This window comes from Lissotriton helveticus, chromosome 3_1 (genome assembly GCF_964261635.1).
Source record: "Lissotriton helveticus chromosome 3_1, aLisHel1.1, whole genome shotgun sequence".
Classification (NCBI taxonomy): domain Eukaryota; kingdom Metazoa; phylum Chordata; class Amphibia; order Caudata; family Salamandridae; genus Lissotriton; species Lissotriton helveticus.
The window spans coordinates 1,102,627,363-1,102,646,036 of record NC_136061.1 but is presented as its reverse complement, the minus strand read 5'-3'; positions in this window follow the sequence as shown (position 1 = coordinate 1,102,646,036).

The window sequence follows — 18,674 nt, the reverse complement described above, 5'->3', positions numbered from 1 at the left end:
GGAACAGTCTAGCTCGAACTGCCAAGCCTGGTCCTCCCTGGACTGGAAACAAGCATCCAAGGACCGGTTTCGGGCTTTCAGCCAGGATAGCTTGATTCCAGTGACGTGGAGAGCACGGGACTCACGTCTGAGCATACCCGTCACACTCAGGGTGACAATTGCAAAAACAACAGGTGATGGACAGAATGCAGAACAATGTCATACATTCACCCCAGTACAGGGATCTGGGCCTAAATCCATTGTTTTTTTGCTCACCATGCCATTCCAGTTTGAACCCAGCCATAAGCAAATCAGTATTGACCCTGTGCCCCATGGGAACAGTCCAGCCCGAACTGCCAAGCCTGGTCCTCCCTGGACTGGAAACAAGTATCCAAGGACCGGTTTCGGGCTTTCAGCCCTCATCAGCCTGGATAGCTTGATTCCAGTGGCGTGGAGAGCACAGGACTCACGTCTGAGCATACCCGTCACACTCAGGGTGACAATTGCAAAAACAACAGGTGATGGACAGAATGCAGAACAATGTCATACATTCACCCCAGTACACTCAGGCTGACAATTGCAAAAACAACAGGTGATGGACAGAATGCAGAACAATGTCATACATTCACCCCAGCACAGAGATCTGGGCCTAAATCCATCGTTTTTTTTGCTAACCATGCCATTCCAGTTTGAACCCAGCCATATGCAAATCAGTCTTGACCCTGTGCCCCATGGGAACAGTCCAGCCCGAACTGCCAAGCCTGGTCCTCCCTGGACTGGAAGCAAGCATCCAAGGACCGGTTTCGGGCTTTCAGCCTGGATAGCTTGATTCCAGTGGCGTGGAGAGCACGGGACTCACGTCTGAGCATACCCGTCACACTCAGGATGACAATTGCAAAAACAACAGGTGATGGACAGAATGCAGAACAATGTCATACATTCACCCCAGTACAGAGATCTGGGCCTAAATCCATCGTTTTTTTTGCTAACCATGCCATTCCAGTTTGAACCCAGCCATATGCAAATCAGTCTTGACCCTGTGCCCCATGGGAACAGTCCAGCCCGAACTGCCAAGCCTGGTCCTCCCTGGACTGGAAACAAGCATCCAAGGACCGGTTTCGGGCTTTCAGCCTGGATAGCTTGATTCCAGTGGCGTGGAGAGCACGGGACTCACGTCTGAGCATACCCGTCACACTCAGGGTGACAATTGCAAAAACAACAGGTGATGGACAGAATGCAGAACAATGTCATACATTCACCCCAGTACAGAGATCTGGGCCTAAATCCGTTGTTTTTTTGCTCACCATGCCATTCCAGTTTGAACCCAGCCATATGCAAATCAGTCTTGACCCTGTGCCCCATGGGAACAGTCCAGCCCGAACCGCCAAGCCTGGTCATCCCTGGACTGGAAACAAGCATCCAAGGACCGGTTTCGGGCTTTCAGCCTGGATAGCTTGATTCCAGTGGCGTGGAGAGCACGGGACTCACGTCTGAGCATTCCAGTCACACTCAGGGTGACAATTGCAAAAACAACAGGTGATGGACAGAATGCAGAACAATGTCATACATTCACCCCAGTACAGAGATCTGGGCCTAAATCCATTGTTTTTTTGCTCACCATGCCATTCCAGTTTGAACCCAGCCATATGCAAATCAGTCTTGACCCTGTGCCCCATGGGAACAGTCCAGCCCGAACCGCCAAGCCTGGTCATCCCTGGACTGGAAACAAGCATCCAAGGACCGGTTTCGGGCTTTCAGCCCTCATCAGCCTGGATAGCTTGATTCCCGTGGCGTGGAGAGCACAGGACTCACGTTTGAGCATACCCGTCACACTCAGGGTGACAATTGCAAAAACAACAGGTGATGGACAGAATGCAGAATAATGTCATACATTCACCCCAGTACAGAGATCTGGGCCTAAATCCATCCTTTTTTGCTCACCATGCCATTCAAGTTTGCACCTAGCCATATGCAAATCAGTCTTGACCCTGTGCCCCATTAGAACAGTCCAGCCTGAACTGCCAAGCCATTCCTCCCTGGACTGGAAACAAGCATCCAAAGACCGGTTTCGGGCTTTAAGCCCTCATCAGCCTGGATAGCTTGATTCCAGTGGCATGGAGAGCATGGGACTCACGTCTGAGCATACCCGTCACACTCAGGGTGACAATTGGAAAAACAACAGGTGATGGACAGAATGCAGAACAATATCATACATTCACCCCAGTACAGAAATCTGGGCCTAAATCCATCATTTTTTTGCTCACCATGCCATTCCAGTTTGAACCCAGCCAAATGCAAATCAGTCTTGACCCTGTGCCCCATGGGAACAGTCCAGCCCGAACTGCCAAGCCTGGTCCTCCCTGGACTGGAAACAAGCATCCAAGGACTGGTTTCGGGCTTTCAGCCCTCATCAGCATGGATAGCTTGATTCCATTGGCGTGGAGAGCACGGGACTCACGTCTGAGCCTACTCGTCACACTCAGGGTGACAATTGCAAAAACAACAGGTGATGGACAGAATGCAGAACAATGTCATACATTCACCCCAGTACAGAGATCTGGGCCTAAATCCATCCTTTTTTTGCTCACCATGCCATTCCAGTTTGAACCTAGCCATATGCAAATCAGTCTTGACCCTGTGCCCCATGGGAACAGTCCAGCCCGAACTGCCAAGCCTGGTCCTCCCTGGACTGGAAACAAGCTTCCAAGGACCGGTTTTGGGCTTTCAGTCCCCATCAGCCTGGATGGCTTGATTCCAGTGGCGTGGAGAGCACGGGACTCACGTCTGAGCATACCCGTCACACTCAGGGTGACAATTGCAAAAACAACAGGTGATGGACAGAATGCAGAACAATGTCATACATTCAACCCAGTACAGAGATCTGGGCCTAAATCCATCCTTTTTTTGCTCACCATGCCACTCCAGTTTGAACCTAGCCATATGCAAATCAGTCTTGTGTGCCCCATGGGAACAGTCCAGCCCGAACTGCCAAGCCTGGTCCTCCCTGGACTGGAAACAAGCATCCAAGGACCGGTTTTGGGCTTTCAGCCTGGATAGCTTGATTCCAGTGGCGTGGAGAGCACGGAACTCACGTCTGAGCATACCCGTCACACTCAGGGTGACAATTGCAAAAACAACAGGTGATGGACAGAATGCAGAACAATGTCATACATTCACCCCAGTACAGAGATCTGGGCCTAAATCTATCATTTTTTTGCTCACCATGCCATTCCAGTTTGAACCCAGCCATATGCAAATCAGTCTTAACCCTGTGCCCCATGGGAACAGTCCAGCCCGAACTGCCAAGCCTGGTCCTCCCTGGACTGGAAACAAGCATCCAAGGACCGGATTCGGGCTTTCAGCCCTCATCAGCCTGGATAGCTTGATTCCAGTGGCATGGAGAGCACGGGACTCACGTCTCAGCATACCCGTCACACTCAGGGTGACTATTGCAAAAACAACAGGTGATGGACAGAATGCAGAACAATGTCATACATTCACCCCAGTACAGAGATCTGGGCCTAAATCCATCCTATTTTTGCTCACCATGGCATTCCAGTTTGAACCCAGCCATATGCAAATCAGTCTTGACCCTGTGCCCCATGGGAACAGTCCAGCCCGAACTGCCAAGCCTGGTCCTCCCTGGACTGGAAACAAGCATCCAAGGACCGGTTTCGGGTTTTCAGCCTGGATAGCTTGATTCCAGTGGCGTGGAGAGCACGGGACTCACGTCTGAGCATACCCGTCACACTCAGGGTGACAATTGCAAAAACAACAGGTGATGGACAGAATGCAGAACCATGTCATACATTCACCCCAGTACAGAGATCTGGGCCTAAATCCATTGTGTTTTTTGCTCACCATGCCATTCCAGTTTGAACCCAGCCATATGCAAATCAGTCTTGACCCTGTGCCCCATGGGAACAGTCCAGCCCGAACTGCCAAGCCTGGTCCTCCCTGGACTGGAAACAAGCATCCAAGGACCGGTTTCGGGCTTTAAGCCCTCATCAGCCTGGATAGCTTGATTCCAGTGGCATGGAGAGCACGGGACTCACGTCTGAGCATACCCGTCACACTCAGGGTGACAATTGCAAAAACAACAGGTGATGGACAGAATGCAGAACAATGTCATACATTCACCCCAGTACAGAGATCTGGGCCTAAATCCATCCTTGTTTTGCTCACCATGCCATTCCAGTTTGAACCCAGCCATATGCAAATCAGTCTTGACCCTGTGCCCCATGGGAACAGTCCAGCCCGAACTGCCAAGCCTGGTCCTCCCTGGACTGGAAACAAGCTTCCAAGGACCGGTTTCGGGCTTTCAGCCTGGATAGCTTGATTCCAGTGGCGTGGAGAGCACGGGACTCACGTCTGAGCATACCCGTCACACTCAGGGTGACAATTGCAAAAACAACAGGTGATGGACAGATTGCAGAACAATGTCATACATTCACCCCAGTACAGAGATCTGGGCCTAAATCCATTGTTTTTTTGCTCACCATGCCATTCCAGTTTGAACCCAGCCATATGCAAATCAGTCTTGACCCTGTGCCCCATGGGAACAGTCCAGCCCGAACTGCCACGCCTGGTCCTCCCTGGACTGGAAACAATCATCCAAGGACCTGTTTCGGGCTTTCAGCCCTCATCAGCTTGGATGGCTTGATTCCAGTGGCGTGGAGAGCACGGGACTCACGTCTGAGCATACCCGTCACACTCAGGGTGACAATTGCAAAAACAACAGGTGATGGACAGAATGCAGAACAATGTCATACATTCACCCCAGTACAGAGATCTGGGCCTAAATCCATCCTTGTTTTGCTCACCATGCCATTCCAGTTTGAACCCAGCCATATGCAAATCAGTCTTGACCCTGTGCCCCATGGGAACAGTCCAGCCCGAACTGCCACGCCTGGTCCTCCCTGGACTGGAAACAATCATCCAAGGACCTGTTTCGGGCTTTCAGCCCTCATCAGCTTGGATGGCTTGATTCCAGTGGCGTGGAGAGCACGGGACTCACGTCTGAGCATACCCGTCACACTGAGGGTGACAATTGCAAAAACAACAGGTGATGGACAGAATGCAGAACAATGTCATACATTCACCCCAGTACAGAGATCTGGGCCTAAATCCATCCTTGTTTTGCTCACCATGCCATTCCAGTTTGAACCCAGCCATATGCAAATCAGTCTTGACCCTGTGCCCCATGGGAACAGTCCAGCCCGAACTGCCAAGCCTGGTCCTCCATGGACTGGAAACAAGCATCCAAGGACCGGTTTCGGGCTTTCAGCCCTCATCAGCCTGGATAGCTTGATTCCAGTGGCATGGAGAGCACGGGTCTCACGTCTGAGCATACCCGTCACACCCAGGGTGACAATTGCAAAAACAACAGGTGATGGACAGAATGCAGAACTATGTCATACATTCACCCCAGTACAGAGATCTGGGCCTAAATCCATCGTTTTTTTGCTCACCATGCCATTCCAGTTTAAACCCAGCCATATGCAAATCAGTCTTGACCCTGTGCCCCATGGGAACAATCCAGCCCGAACTGCCAAGCCTGGTCCTCCCTGGACTGGAAACAAGCATCCAAGGACCGGTTTCGGGCTTTTAGCCCTCATCAGCCTGGATAGCTTGATTCCAGTGGCATGGAGAGCACGAGACTCACGTCTGAGCATACCCGTCACACTCAGGGTGACAATTTAAAAAACAACAGGTGATGGACAGAATGCAGAACAATGTCATACATTCACCCCAGTACAGAGATCTGGGCCTAAATCCATCGTTTTATTTGCTAACCATGCCATTCCAGTTTGAACCCAGCCATATGCAAATCAGTCTTGACCCTGTGCCCCATGGGAACAGTCCAGCCCGAACTGCCAAGCCTGGTCCTCCCTGGACCGGAAACAAGCATCCAAGGACCGGTTTTGGGCTTTCAGCCTGGATAGCTTGATTCCAGTGGCGTGGAGAGCATGGGACTCACGTCTGAGCATACCCGTCACACTCAGGGTGACAATTGCAAAAACAACAGGTGATGGACAGAATGCAGAACAATGTCATACATTCACCCCAGTACAGGGATCTGGGCCTAAATCCATTGTTTTTTTGCTCACCATGCCATTCCAGTTTGAACCCAGCCATATGCAAATCAGTATTGACCCTGTGCCCCATGGGAACAGTCCAGCCCGAACTGCCAAGCCTGGTCCTCCCTGGACTGGAAACAAGCATCCAAGGACCGGTTTCGGGCTTTCTGCCCTTATCAGCCTGGATAGCTTGATTCCAGTGGCGTGGAGAGCACAGGACTCACGTCTGAGCATACCCGTCACACTCAGGGTGACAATTGCAAAAACAACAGGTGATGGACAGAATGCAGAACAATGTCATACATTCACCCCAGTACACTCAGGGTGACAATTGCAAAAACAACAGGTGATGGACAGAATGCAGAACAATGTCATACATTCACCCCAGTACAGAGATCTGGGCCTAAATCCATCGTTTTTTTTGCTAACCATGCCATTCCAGTTTGAACCCAGCCATATGCAAATCAGTCTTGACCCTGTGCCCCATGGGAACAGTCCAGCCCGAACTGCCAAGCCTGGTCCTCCCTGGACTGGAAACAAGCATCCAAGGACCGGTTTCGGGATTTCAGCCTGGATAGCTTGATTCCAGTGGCGTGGAGAGCACGGGACTCACGTCTGAGCATACCCGTCACACTCAGGGTGACAATTGCAAAAACAACAGGTGATGGACAGAATGCAGAACAATGTCATACATTCACCCCAGTACAGAGATCTGGGCCTAAATCCATTGTTTTTTTGCTCACCATGCCATTCCAGTTTGAACCCAGCCATATGCAAATCAGTCTTGACCCTGTGCCCCATGGGAACAGTCCAGCCCGAACCGCCAAGCCTGGTCATCCCTGGACTGGAAACAAGCATCCAAGGACCGGTTTCGGGCTTTCAGCCCTCATCAGCCTGGATAGCTTGATTCCAGTGGCGTGGTGAGCACAGGACTCACGTTTGAGCATACCCGTCACACTCAGGGTGACAATTGCAAAAACAACAGGTGATGGACAGAATGCAGAACAATGTCATACATTCACCCCAGTACAGAGATCTGGGCCTAAATCCATCCTTTTTTGCTCACCATGCCATTCCAGTTTGCACCTAGCCATATGCAAATCAGTCTTGACCCTGCGCCCCATGGGAACAGTCCAGCCCGAACTGCCAAGCCTGGTCCTCCCTGGACTGGAAACAAGCATCCAAGGACCAGTTTCGGGCTTTAAGCCCTCATCAGCCTGGATAGCTTGATTACAGTGGCATGGAGAGTACGGGACTCACGTCTGAGCATACCCGTCACACTCAGGGTGACAATTGGAAAAACAACAGGTGATGGACAGAATGCAGAACAATATCATACATTCACCCCAGTACAGAGATCTGGGCCTAAATCCATCATTTTTTTGCTCACCATGCCATTCCAGTTTGAACCCAGCCAAATGCAAATCAGTCTTGACCCTGTGCCCCATGGGAACAGTCCAGCCCCAACTGCCAAGCCTGGTCCTCCCTGGACTGGAAACAAGCATCCAAGGACTGGTTTCGGGCTTTCAGCCCTCATCAGCATGGATAGCTTGATTCCAGTGGCGTGGAGAGCACGGGACTCACGTCTGAGCATACTTGTCACACTCAGGGTGACAATTGCAAAAACAACAGGTGATGGACAGAATGCATAACAATGTCATACATTCACCCCAGTACAGAGATCTGGGCCTAAATCCATCCTTTTTTTGCTCACCATGCCATTCCAGTTTGAACCTAGCCATATGCAAATCAGTCTTGACCCTGTGCCCCATGGGAACAGTCCAGCCCCAACTGCCAAGCCTGGTCCTCCCTGGACTGGAAACAAGCATCTAAGGACCGGTTTCGGGCTTTCAGCCTGGATAGCTTGATTCCAGTGGCGTGGAGAGCACGGGACTCACGTCTGAGCATACCCGTCACACTCAGGGTGACAATTGCAAAAACAACAGGTGATGGACAGAATGCAGAACAATGTAATACATTCACCCCAGTACAGAGATCCGGGCCTAAATCCATTCTTTTTTTGCTCACCATGCCATTCCAGTTTGAACCCAGCCATATGCAAATCAGTCTTGACCCTGTGCCCCATGGGAACAGTCCAGCCCGACCTGCCAAGCCTGGTCCTCCCTGGACTGGAAACAAGCATCCAAGGACTGGTTTCGGGCTTTCAGCCCTTATCAGCCTGGATAGCTTGATTCCAGTGGCATGGAGAGCACAGGACTCACTTCTGAGCATACCCGTCACACTCAGTGTGACAATTGCAAAAACAACAGGTGATGGACAGAATGCAGAACAATGTCATATATTCACCCCAGTACAGAGATCTGGGCCTAAATCCATTGTTTTTTTGCTCTGGGGGTGAATGTTTTGCCATTGTGCAACATTCTGTCCATCATCTTGTGTGTTTTGCTGTTCACCCTAGGTGGGAAGGGTATGCCCAGATGTGGGTCCCGTGCTCACTAAGCCACTGGAGTCAAGCTATAGCCAGAAACCGGTCCTAGGATGCTTGATTCCGGTCCAGGGAAGACATGGCTTGGCAGTTCGAGCTGGACTGTTCCCATGAGGCACAGGGTCAAGACTAATTTGCATGTGGCCATGTCTGAACTGGGGTGGCTTGGTGAGCAAAATAACGATGGATTAAACCCAAATCTGTGACTGGGGGTGAATGTTTTGCCATTGTGCAACATTCCGTCCATCATCTTGTGTGTTTTGTTCTTCTGAAACAGGGACACTCTCTATAGCTCCCTTTTCCAAGAGAGCTGTAACTTCCTCTTGGAGTAATCTTAAATGATCCTCCTTTAGCCGTTCCTGATTTGGCAGAATGAGAGGAGAAAAAGAGAGGAAAGGCAAAGAATAGCCCTCCTGGACGATCTGCAAGACCCACCTATCTGATGATATGGATCTCTAGTGGGGGAAATGATGACGAATTCTCCCACCAACTGGAGTAGTGTTGTCCTGCAGAATCAGCCTAGGAGTGCTCGGAGGTTGCTGGGGGCAGTGTGGCCGACAACTTCTGGCCTCCATTCCTAGATCGGGATGCACGCGTCCACGTCTTCGCACGGCTTTGGCAGTCCGTGCAGGATGGTGGCTGGGATAGGGCTGACGCAACTGGAAACCCTTTCTGTTGCCACGAGAGGGGCAAGGAGTGGAGGAGAGGCCCAAGGATCTGGCCGTAGTTCGAGAGTCCTTGAACCCGACCAGGGCCGAGTCTGCCTTTTCCCCAAAAAGACTGGTTCTATCTAAGGGCATATCCATCAGATTAGCATGGACATTGCCCGGGAAGCCAGTTGTTCTGAGCCAGGCTTGGGCCCTCAAGTCCACCACCACTGAAATTGGTCTGCCCAGCGAATCGAATGAGTCATTGCTAGGCCACACCATATGGGGATTTTTTTTATTTTCATCAAAATAATTTTTATTGCATTTTTGTCAAAGAAAAAATCGGACTCAAGGCACAATCCGCCAACATGCCCTCACAGGGGTATCCATTAAGCAAAGCTTGCAGCTCGTATCCATTGGCACACCCCGCGTACGGTCCTGACATATCCCAATATACCCCAGCTCCATCTGTGGCCCTAAGTACCAGGAGTACAGTCTCGAGGAGGCCGAGGTGTAGTTTCCGAGTCCGATGCGGGTCGTGAGCACTCGGGCCGGCGTTCCTTTACAAGCGTCACTGCGCTGCACGAATCTCGTAAGCCCCTTTCCCCGATCAAGTGTCAGTGTATGCCATCCGTAGGCGGACCCCCGTGGGGCTCCAAGACTCCAAGCTGTGCAGTGTACCAAGAGTCAACCCAGAAATATGAAGTAAGCCCCAACTACCCCCCCCCCCCAACTCCCACTTCCCTCCCCCCCCCACCCTCCCCAGCGTTGTTGATGCACTCCAGTAGGATCTTGACCACATAAAGTACCTCAAAGTTGGAACAAATGCATGGCCCTAACCGTGGGTGGGCAGACTGCGGAGGGCAAACCCTTCGAAAGGAAGGAGACAAGGGGTCCCCATCGGAATGCAAAGTTCTTAAAGTCTTCTCGGGATATATCAGACATGCGCTCTAAACTCAACAGGTGCCACAGGCGAGAGTGCCAAAGGGACATAGCCGGTGCCACCTTTTGCTTCCAAGCTGCCGCAATAGCTAGTTTAGCAGCCCCCAGGCAGAGCCACATAATTCTCTTGTCGGCCCTGGTTTGATGTTCCAGTAGGGGGTCCCTAACGCCCAGTAGCGCCTCAGTCATAGAGATCGGGACGGGGTATCCCAGGATGGTCTTAATCTGTGCCAGGATTACTTCCCAAAAGGGCCGAATGGAGGGGCAGTCCCACCAGATGTGTTGGAAGTCCCCCAGGAGGCCACATCCCCTCCAGCAGCGATCAGAAGTCCCGGGGAAGATTCTAGCCAGCTTAGATGGGTACAGGTACCAGTCTGACATCACCTTCAAGGGGGCTTCCCTAAGAGCAGTGGAGCGGTTCAATTTAAAGATGTCGGACCATAGGTGAGTCCAGTCTGTCTCGGAAATGTCGCGCTGGGCCATCCCCTCCCACCAAGCCATGTATCAGGGGCGCGGTGCAACTTCTGTGGATAGTAGGAGTTTGTATATGGCCGAAATAGCCCCCTTCATGGATTTTGTTTTGATGAGAAGTGATTCAAATGCAGTGAGCGGCCTGGTGGCACCCTCTCTAACCCGCGGGTCAAGAGCCCAGTGCAACAGCTGTGTGTGGTGGAACCTCTCCTGGCTTCCCACTCCGTAGTCTCTCGTGCAGTTCTCGAAGGTAAGGGGGTCATAGTTATGAAATAAGTGTGTCAATGCGAGGCAACCCCCCTCCCTCCAAGCGTTAAAGGGTCCTTCTCGGAGCGCCGGTGGGAATAGGGAGGAGAAGTGGATGGGGGTGAATGGCGACGGGAAGGATGTCCACCCCTCCCGTGTTGCTACTGAGTCCCATACCTTAAGAGTAGTGCGAGTCGGGGTACTAAGGTATGCGTTGGGGGGCCTGTCCTTTTTCTCGCGCCATATTAGGTCCCATATTGTACGACCCGCCATGCTACGATCCATATGGAGCCAGTGCTTCTCCGATTCCTTCTGAGACCATTCGACCAAGATACGAAGCTGGGCCGCCTTATAATAGAGCTTAATGTCAGGGAGACCAGCTCCCCCCTCTCTTTGCGGCCGCCGAAGCATGGAAAAAGCGAATCGAGCCCGCCCTCCTTGCCAAACAAAGCGCAGGATCATGGATTTTGCTCGTGTGAAGAAATCCTCTCCTAGTTCTATGGGGAGGGCCTGAAATAGATACAGCAGCTTGGGGAGTAGTGTCATCTTAACAGCGTGTATGCGCCCCAGCCAGGAGAGAAAGAGCGGTTTCCATCTGGTTAGGTCCGCCTGGATGCGGGAGAGTAGTGGGGGAAAGTTAGCTGCAAACAGTTTCTCCAGGGAAGGTGTCAGTTGCACCCCCAGGTAAGATATGGAAGAGGTCGCCCACGCAAAAGGCGTTAGGGATCGGAGTCTCACGGAGTCCGCGTGGGAGAGGGTCAGATTAAGGATATGGGACTTAGTCAGGCTAATCTTAAAGCCCGCCGCCCTCTCAAAGGAGTTAAGTACTTCCTGCAGGAGCGGGAGTGAAGCCGCTGGGTTAGCTAAGGAGAGGAGGACATCGTCCGCAAAGAGGGAGATCTTATGGGACTCCCTGGTGAATGGCAGACCCTCGATCCCCCGATGTTCCCTTATCGCTATAGCCAGGGGTTCAATGCTAAGGGAAAACAACAGGGGGCAACCCTGTCTGGTCCCCCTGGAGTGGCAAAATGAGGCAGACTGAACTCCGTTCACGGAGACTTTAGACATTGGATGTCTGTAATTGGCCTGAAGCATTCGTATGAACGTGGCGGAAAAGCCAAACGCCTCTAGTGTGGTCCACAGGAAATTCCAATCCACCCGATCGAACGCCTTCTCGCCATCTAGGCCGACCAGGACCGCCGGAATATTAAACTTGTTGGCCTTCTCGATCAGGTGGACGATGCGCCGGGTATTATCATGCGTTTGGCGCCCCTGTATGAAGCCAGACTGGTCTGGATGAATAATGAGCGGCATGAGGTCAGCCATGCGCTTGGCCAGTATGGAGGAGTAGAGCTTCGCGTCGATGTTCAGGAGAGCAATGGGCCGATAGGAGGAGCAGCAAGTGGCGTCCTTACCAGGTTTGGGTATTACTGAGATTACCGCTTCCACCATTGAGGCAGGAGTGTCACCCTCCGAGGCCATCTTATTAAAGAGTCGGACAAGGTGATGACCAATGTCCGCCAAGAACGTCTTATAAAAGACCGCGGTATACCCGTCTACACCAGGTGCCTTATGAGGTTTTAGTGTCTTAACGGCTAATTGCACCTCCTCCAGAGTGATACGCGCAACTAGGGTTGCATTCCACTCCTGGGAGATCTGAGGAATCTGTAGATCCTTGATGAAGGCCTGCTGGTGGGTCGAGGAAAGGGCGTCCGCCGTGTACAGCGCGCCGTAAAAGGCTCCAAAGAGTCCCGCCTTGTCTTCATCTTTGTGGAGTAGCTGCCCCGTCCTGTCCTGAATACCCCCAATGTATTCCCTCTCCCTCTTGTCCTTCAGTTGTCTAGCTAGATGCTTCCCGACTTTGTTGCCCTGAGTGTAGGAGAGGTTGCGCAGTTTGAGAAGGGTGAATTCAGCCCTATTGTTATATATGGCTCGCAATTTGCCGCTGAGTGCTGTTAGAGCGCGAAGTGTCTGCCTAGTGGGTGTAAGTTTATGGAGTCGTTCAGTGGCCTCTAATTCCTCCTCCAAGCTTTCCCTTTCCTTCGCCCTCTGTTTGTTTAGAGCTGAGTTAAGCGCTATGCATTTGCCTCGTAACACCGCCTTGAAGGCGTCCCATGTATTGAACTCAGAGGTCTCTTCTGGGCTATTCAGGGAGAAGAATTCCCTGATAGCGCCCCTTAGCTGCGTAACCGAGTCCCTATCCCTCGTCAGAGCCTCAGGGAAGTACCAACGGGCCGGTCGAGGAGGCCGACCCAACCACGAAAGGCAGATAGTGTACATACCATGGTCAGAGACAGAGATGGGCAAAATCTTGGCATCCTGGAGGACACCCTGCAGGGACTGACTCAAAAAGATGTAATCCAGCCGTGAATACGACCTGTGCACATGCGAATAGAAGGAGTAATCGCATGTGTGGGGGTATAAAGCGCGCCAAGTGTCCAAGAGGCCCATATCCCCCATTTGTGTCTGGATGGACTCAGGAAAGGTACCCATGTCGGAACGACGTGTGTGTGTGCTATCAAGTGTGGGATGCCAGACCAGGTTAAAATCCCCCAGAAGGAATAGAGGGCCCTCCGCAAAGTCGGTTACCCTCCCCAGCAGCGAAGTCAAGAAAGCTCTTTGCCCAGTATTGGGAGCATAAATCGCTACAAAGGTGCACATCCTACCCCTCAGGTGGCCCTTAAGCATCAGCCATCTCCCCTCCCTATCTCCGAGTGAGGCAGTGGGTTGGAATTGGGCACTGGAGCTGAAAACTAGAGCTACGCCTTTCTGCTTAGTGGAGGACGAGGCCTTATAAATGAGTGGGTATTTTTTGTGTTTAAGACGATGGTCCTCAGTTTTCAATAGGTGGGTTTCCTGCAGAGCCACTATATCTAAATGATGGTCTAGAATGTACTTCCAGATCTTTTGGCGTTTCTGCGGTGAGTTAAGGCCTTTGACATTCCAGGTTCCTATAGTCAGCGGCATGATAGAGCAAATCCTGGTCTACCCGCTGTAGAGGCTAATCCCCGCTCCGAGCTGCCCCGTGATGTAGTCTCATCTCTCTGCCCCTCCCGCGGTGGCCGCCCGTTACCTGCAGCGATGACAAGACTCCCTCCCCCCCGTACCGCAGTATTAAAACCTAGCCGCCCCATCTCCCTCCCCGCAAACCACCACCCTCCCCACAAGGAGCCTACTGTGAGAGGTAAAACATTGTGCACAACACCCCACCCTCCCTCCCCAAGAACACCCCTCAGAAACAACAAAAAAGAACTATGGAGCAGAAAGCCCCAACTCGTAGACATTTTCCCAGGCCTATGTAAAGTTTGTCCAGGCCCGTAGAACAGGAAAGAATGGGCGGGTTGTGTGGCAGTGGCGGCTCGAGACCCCCCGCCCCGTCCCCAAATCGCATCGCCATACTTAGCTGAACATGACCTTCATTCCAGGCAATCAAGAGTCAGCACCAGTGTCCTTGGAAACTTCATGAATCGCAGCAGCCTTTTCCTGTGCCACCGTTTCTGGATTTGGCTTGAGGTTTTTCCTGGAGGGGCGTCCTCTGCGCACTTTCTGCCAGCCGTCGCTGGTCTCACGCTGGGACCTGGACAGGGCCCCCGATGTCTGCATCTCCCCCTCCTCGACTTGCTGGGCTTCTTCGAGAGGAAGGCCCAGGAGGGCACAAGTGTCCTGCAGGGATCGCAGCTGGTGGAGGGCCCCATTCCACCTAAAGATCAATCGAAAGGGATGCCCCCACGAGTATTGAACCCCCTCCTTGCGCAGAAAAGCGGTGGCCAGTCGGAAGGACCGTCGCTTTTGCAGGGTGATAGCGGAAAGGTCCTGAAAGAGTTCTACCTCGAGGCCTTTAAATTGAAGGGGTTGTTTAAGGCGGGCTGCTTTTAGAATGCGTTCTTTAAGGGGGAAATCCGGCAGAAAAGCCAAAATGTCTGGAGGGGGGCCACGAGCTCGATGAGCCGGACCCACCCGGTGGGCCCTATCGATGCGTACTTCAAAGTCTTCATCTTCGTCGAGCACTGTGCGGAACAGGGCCTGCAGATACCCCGTCATATCATCCCCTTCTGCTGTCGGTGGTACATTGCGGACCCGGATGTTATTCCGTCTCGAGCGGTTTTCGAGGTCCTCAGTGTGGGCCTGAAGCTCAGTCTGTTGTTCGTTGAGCCGGATAATTTCCTGTCTCAGGTGTTCCACTTCTTCACTTCTGGCCTGCCCCTCAAGTTCAGCAGAGGCCACCCTCTCCCCGAGGTCGTCGACATCACGCCGCAGTTCTTTGTAATCCCCCGCCATTTCCTGTCTGAGGGCTTGAATATCTTCTTTAAGGGAGGCGAAGAGGGTCTCCATGAACGCCTTGGTCGCCGGGGCCTCCTTCTCATCGTGGTCTTTCCCCTTGGCAGGGGGTGCCTGCGTCAGCTTGTCAGGGCTTTTGTCGTTTTTAGCGGGACCCTTGGCCATCATGTCGGGTATGGTGCGGTTCCCCTTGCGATTGGAGGACGCCATCTTGTCCTCGTTGATGCGACCCAACGAGGCGCGGATCCGGCCGAGGGACGGCAATCACGCCCCGGTCACGGGCCTCGTGTCTCTCGCTGGACTCTCGCTTGGGGCCCCCGCAGTGGAGCAAGGCTCCGTTCAGTGCAGTTCCGGGGAGGCCAAGCACCCCCCCAATGGCCGCTCCTCGCCGGGGTCCCCTCCAGCGCCTTCCGCTCCCCTGGTCACGCGCTATGGGTCCTCCCTGCCTTCCCCGGTCCGTTGCTGGTCCCGTTACCCGGGTCTCCCCCGGGGGCTCGATAGCCGCCCCCCGAACACTCCTGCAGTCCTCGGGTCACCGCTGGCGCTGTAGCCCAGCCCGGCCAAGAAGCCTCCCCTGCCGGCCTCAGAGCGGCGGCGCCGCCCGCGCGACCCTCGCAGCAACCGCCAGGCCCCCAGACGTTGGAGGCTCGAGATTCGCCCCCCGATGGTCTGCTCAGCACCTGCCTGCAGTCGCTTCCGGTCGTGTCCCCGATCTCGGGACGCTGCCCTTGGTCGGCTCGTCGTCGCCGCGAAGGCCCAAGCCGGGGCCCCGCGTACGGCTCCCAGCCGCCTCCGTAGGGGCCTACGTCCGCTGACCGCCTCGCTGGTCTCCGCGGTCGAACAGCAGGGGCCGCCTCCTCCGGACCCGCACCACAGTCAGCGGGGCCCTCGGTGCCGCAATCGGGGCTCGTGGACGCGGGGGAGGGCTGCTTTCTCCTCGTCCCCGCGAGAGCTCACCCGCGGCTCCTCTGCACCTCGCTCGGCCTCTGCCCACTCCGCCGCCTCGGCGGCCACTTCACCGTCCTCCGGGCGGTTGCAGGATCCCCAGCCGCTCCCGGGGTGCCCAGGGAGCTTCCAGGCACTGACGCTGGCGGGATATCAGGAAATCGGGCTGCTTATAGGGACGATTCAGGGATCGAGACGGGGAGCCTCCGGAGATCGCGTCCAGCTATAGCCGCCAATCTTAGCCACGCCCGATCATATTGGGGAATTTTGCTGCATCCCTCCCATCCTTGACTGTTTGGGGCGAGAGTACAGCCTCCTCTGGGACCAGTGCGCAACCGTGTCCCAAAGGGAATGGGAGAAAAGGCCCAATAAGCATGCAGTATTCACCAAACGCAATGCCAGGCTGGAGGAAGAAAACAACTTCTTTTCAAATGATTCCAGCCTCTTGGATTCCCTATCCGGAGGTGTGGAAGGGAATGTGCCCTGGGATGTAGATGCCTGAACCACCAAACTTTCTGGGGTGGGGTGTTGGCTGAGGAACTTTGCATCACCTGGAGCTGGGTGATGGTGGCATGCAATTGTCCTATTCACATGTGCCCCTGTGCTAGGCTTGGACCACGTGCCTAGAAGGACATCTGTAAGTGTCTCATTACAGGGCAAAAGGGGTTCGGAAGTGGAAGCCCCTGGTTGAAGCACCTCGGTCAGGAGATTAGTCCTGACCTGCACTGAGGTTAGCTCTAGTCAGAGGACCTCAGCTGCCCTCTTTACCACCAAGGATGCCCCCTCCTCCGTAGCAGCTGTTGGCGGAGAAAGCATGCCAGTATCTGGTGAAGTGTCCAGTCCACTGGCCTCCCCAAGTTCCCCATACCAGTCCAAGTTCTCTACATAGACATCCTGGTTTTCCTGATGGTCCATAGACCCCTCCCATTCCTCTCCTGCGTCTAGCGCATCTTCAAAGTGCTCACACAACAGCATGGTACCCCTGGGTTCAATCGACGTAGGAATCAAGCGACAATGTTCCGGCTCCGTGTCGTCAGGGATGAGAATGGGACCGGCGCCGCCGATAGGCATCGGCGGCACCACAGGCACCGACTTTGGGTCCGATGCTGGAATAGGTTGCAATGCCACGACCAGCGTCAACTTGGATCTAGAAGTGGGTCCTTGAGGCCCCCCAGGCGCACTGGCCAGAGCCAGATGGGGCCCTTTCTGACCCTGTGGGACCCAAGGGCTCACCAGCAGGGTTGTTCCGTTACAATGCGCGGCGCATGGCCTTGTAAAATTCTTTTATTTAGCGGGAGTTACTCCGGTTCTGGGAAAGAGAGGGAGGCACAAAGTCAACTCTGGCTCTGCTGAACTGTGTATAGAGCATTGGTGCTCCTTGCCTCTCTTGAAGATGGATGTCAGCCGAGATGAAGATGAAACCCGCTTGGACTTCTTCTTCTTATACCTGTTCCCAAAGTGTCCGGAGGACTTCAAGTGGGAAGAAGAGGACTTGGGACTCTGAGAGCGGTCCCGCGACCTCCTCTTCGATTGGGACCGGAGCCTGTGCGTCGTCTTGCTGGACAGTGTCAAGTGCCGGGCCGCGAGGAGTTTCATCGCTCGCTCCCTCAAGGCCTTTGGAGCCATGGCCTAGCAGTCTGAGCACGACTTTGAGTCGTGGTCACGACAGAGACATACGAGTTGGGGATCAGTGACCAACATCATGCAGTGGCAGGCACCACACAGCTTGAAACCTGTCTTCCTCGAAGGCATTCTCGCACACAAAGTGGATTTTTGTTTTTGAATTCCAACAAAAGTGAACGAAAAATCTGCCAAAAAGCGGCAGAGGGGTAGCTCTTCCCGAATCTGCGCTTAACTGGTGTGTAAAGAACAGAACTGACGTCCGCATGTCTGGGTGGTGCCTATATAGGCACTGCAACGTCATAACCAACGCTACTGTTACCAACTACGTCAAGCGGCGCTGAATGGAGCCACCAGACACCGCGCACAAGGGGTATTGATCAGCAGAAGTTTCCGGATACAGCCCGATGCACAAGTTTCTTACCTTCAGTAACGATATATCTGTAAGAAACATTAGTAGTGATAGATTCCTTACCTTAGAATTACCCCCCGGCGTCAGACTGGATCCGGAAAACTTTTCATCAGCAGTACCCTTGCGCGTTGGTAGGCATCGTCGTGCGGCTCCACGTGCGTCGTTGGTGCCGTGATGACGTAGTTGGAGCTTCTTAGATGCACCCACGCGCGCTGATGTCAGTTCTGTATACGACTTTCCGTGCCAGGAACGCAGAGCCATTCAAGACCCTGACCACTGGTGCCATGATACTAGAGCCCTGAAAGGGATGACCTTAACCCTAGAAATCAGTTAGCAGAACGGGGAGGATGGTTGGGGCAGTAAGGAATCTATCACTACTAATGTTTCTTACAGATATATTGTTACTGCAGGTAAGTAACTTGTGTATCTGAAAGAAACACGTAGTGATAGATTCCTTACCTTAGAATAGATACCCCAGCAATACCAACCCCGGTGGTGGGTCTGTGAACCAAGATCACACCAGAAAGTCCTGGAGAACAGAACGGCCAATGAAGCCGTCTCTCCGGACTTGGTTGTCCAGGCAGTAGTGCTTGGTAAACGTGTGCGGC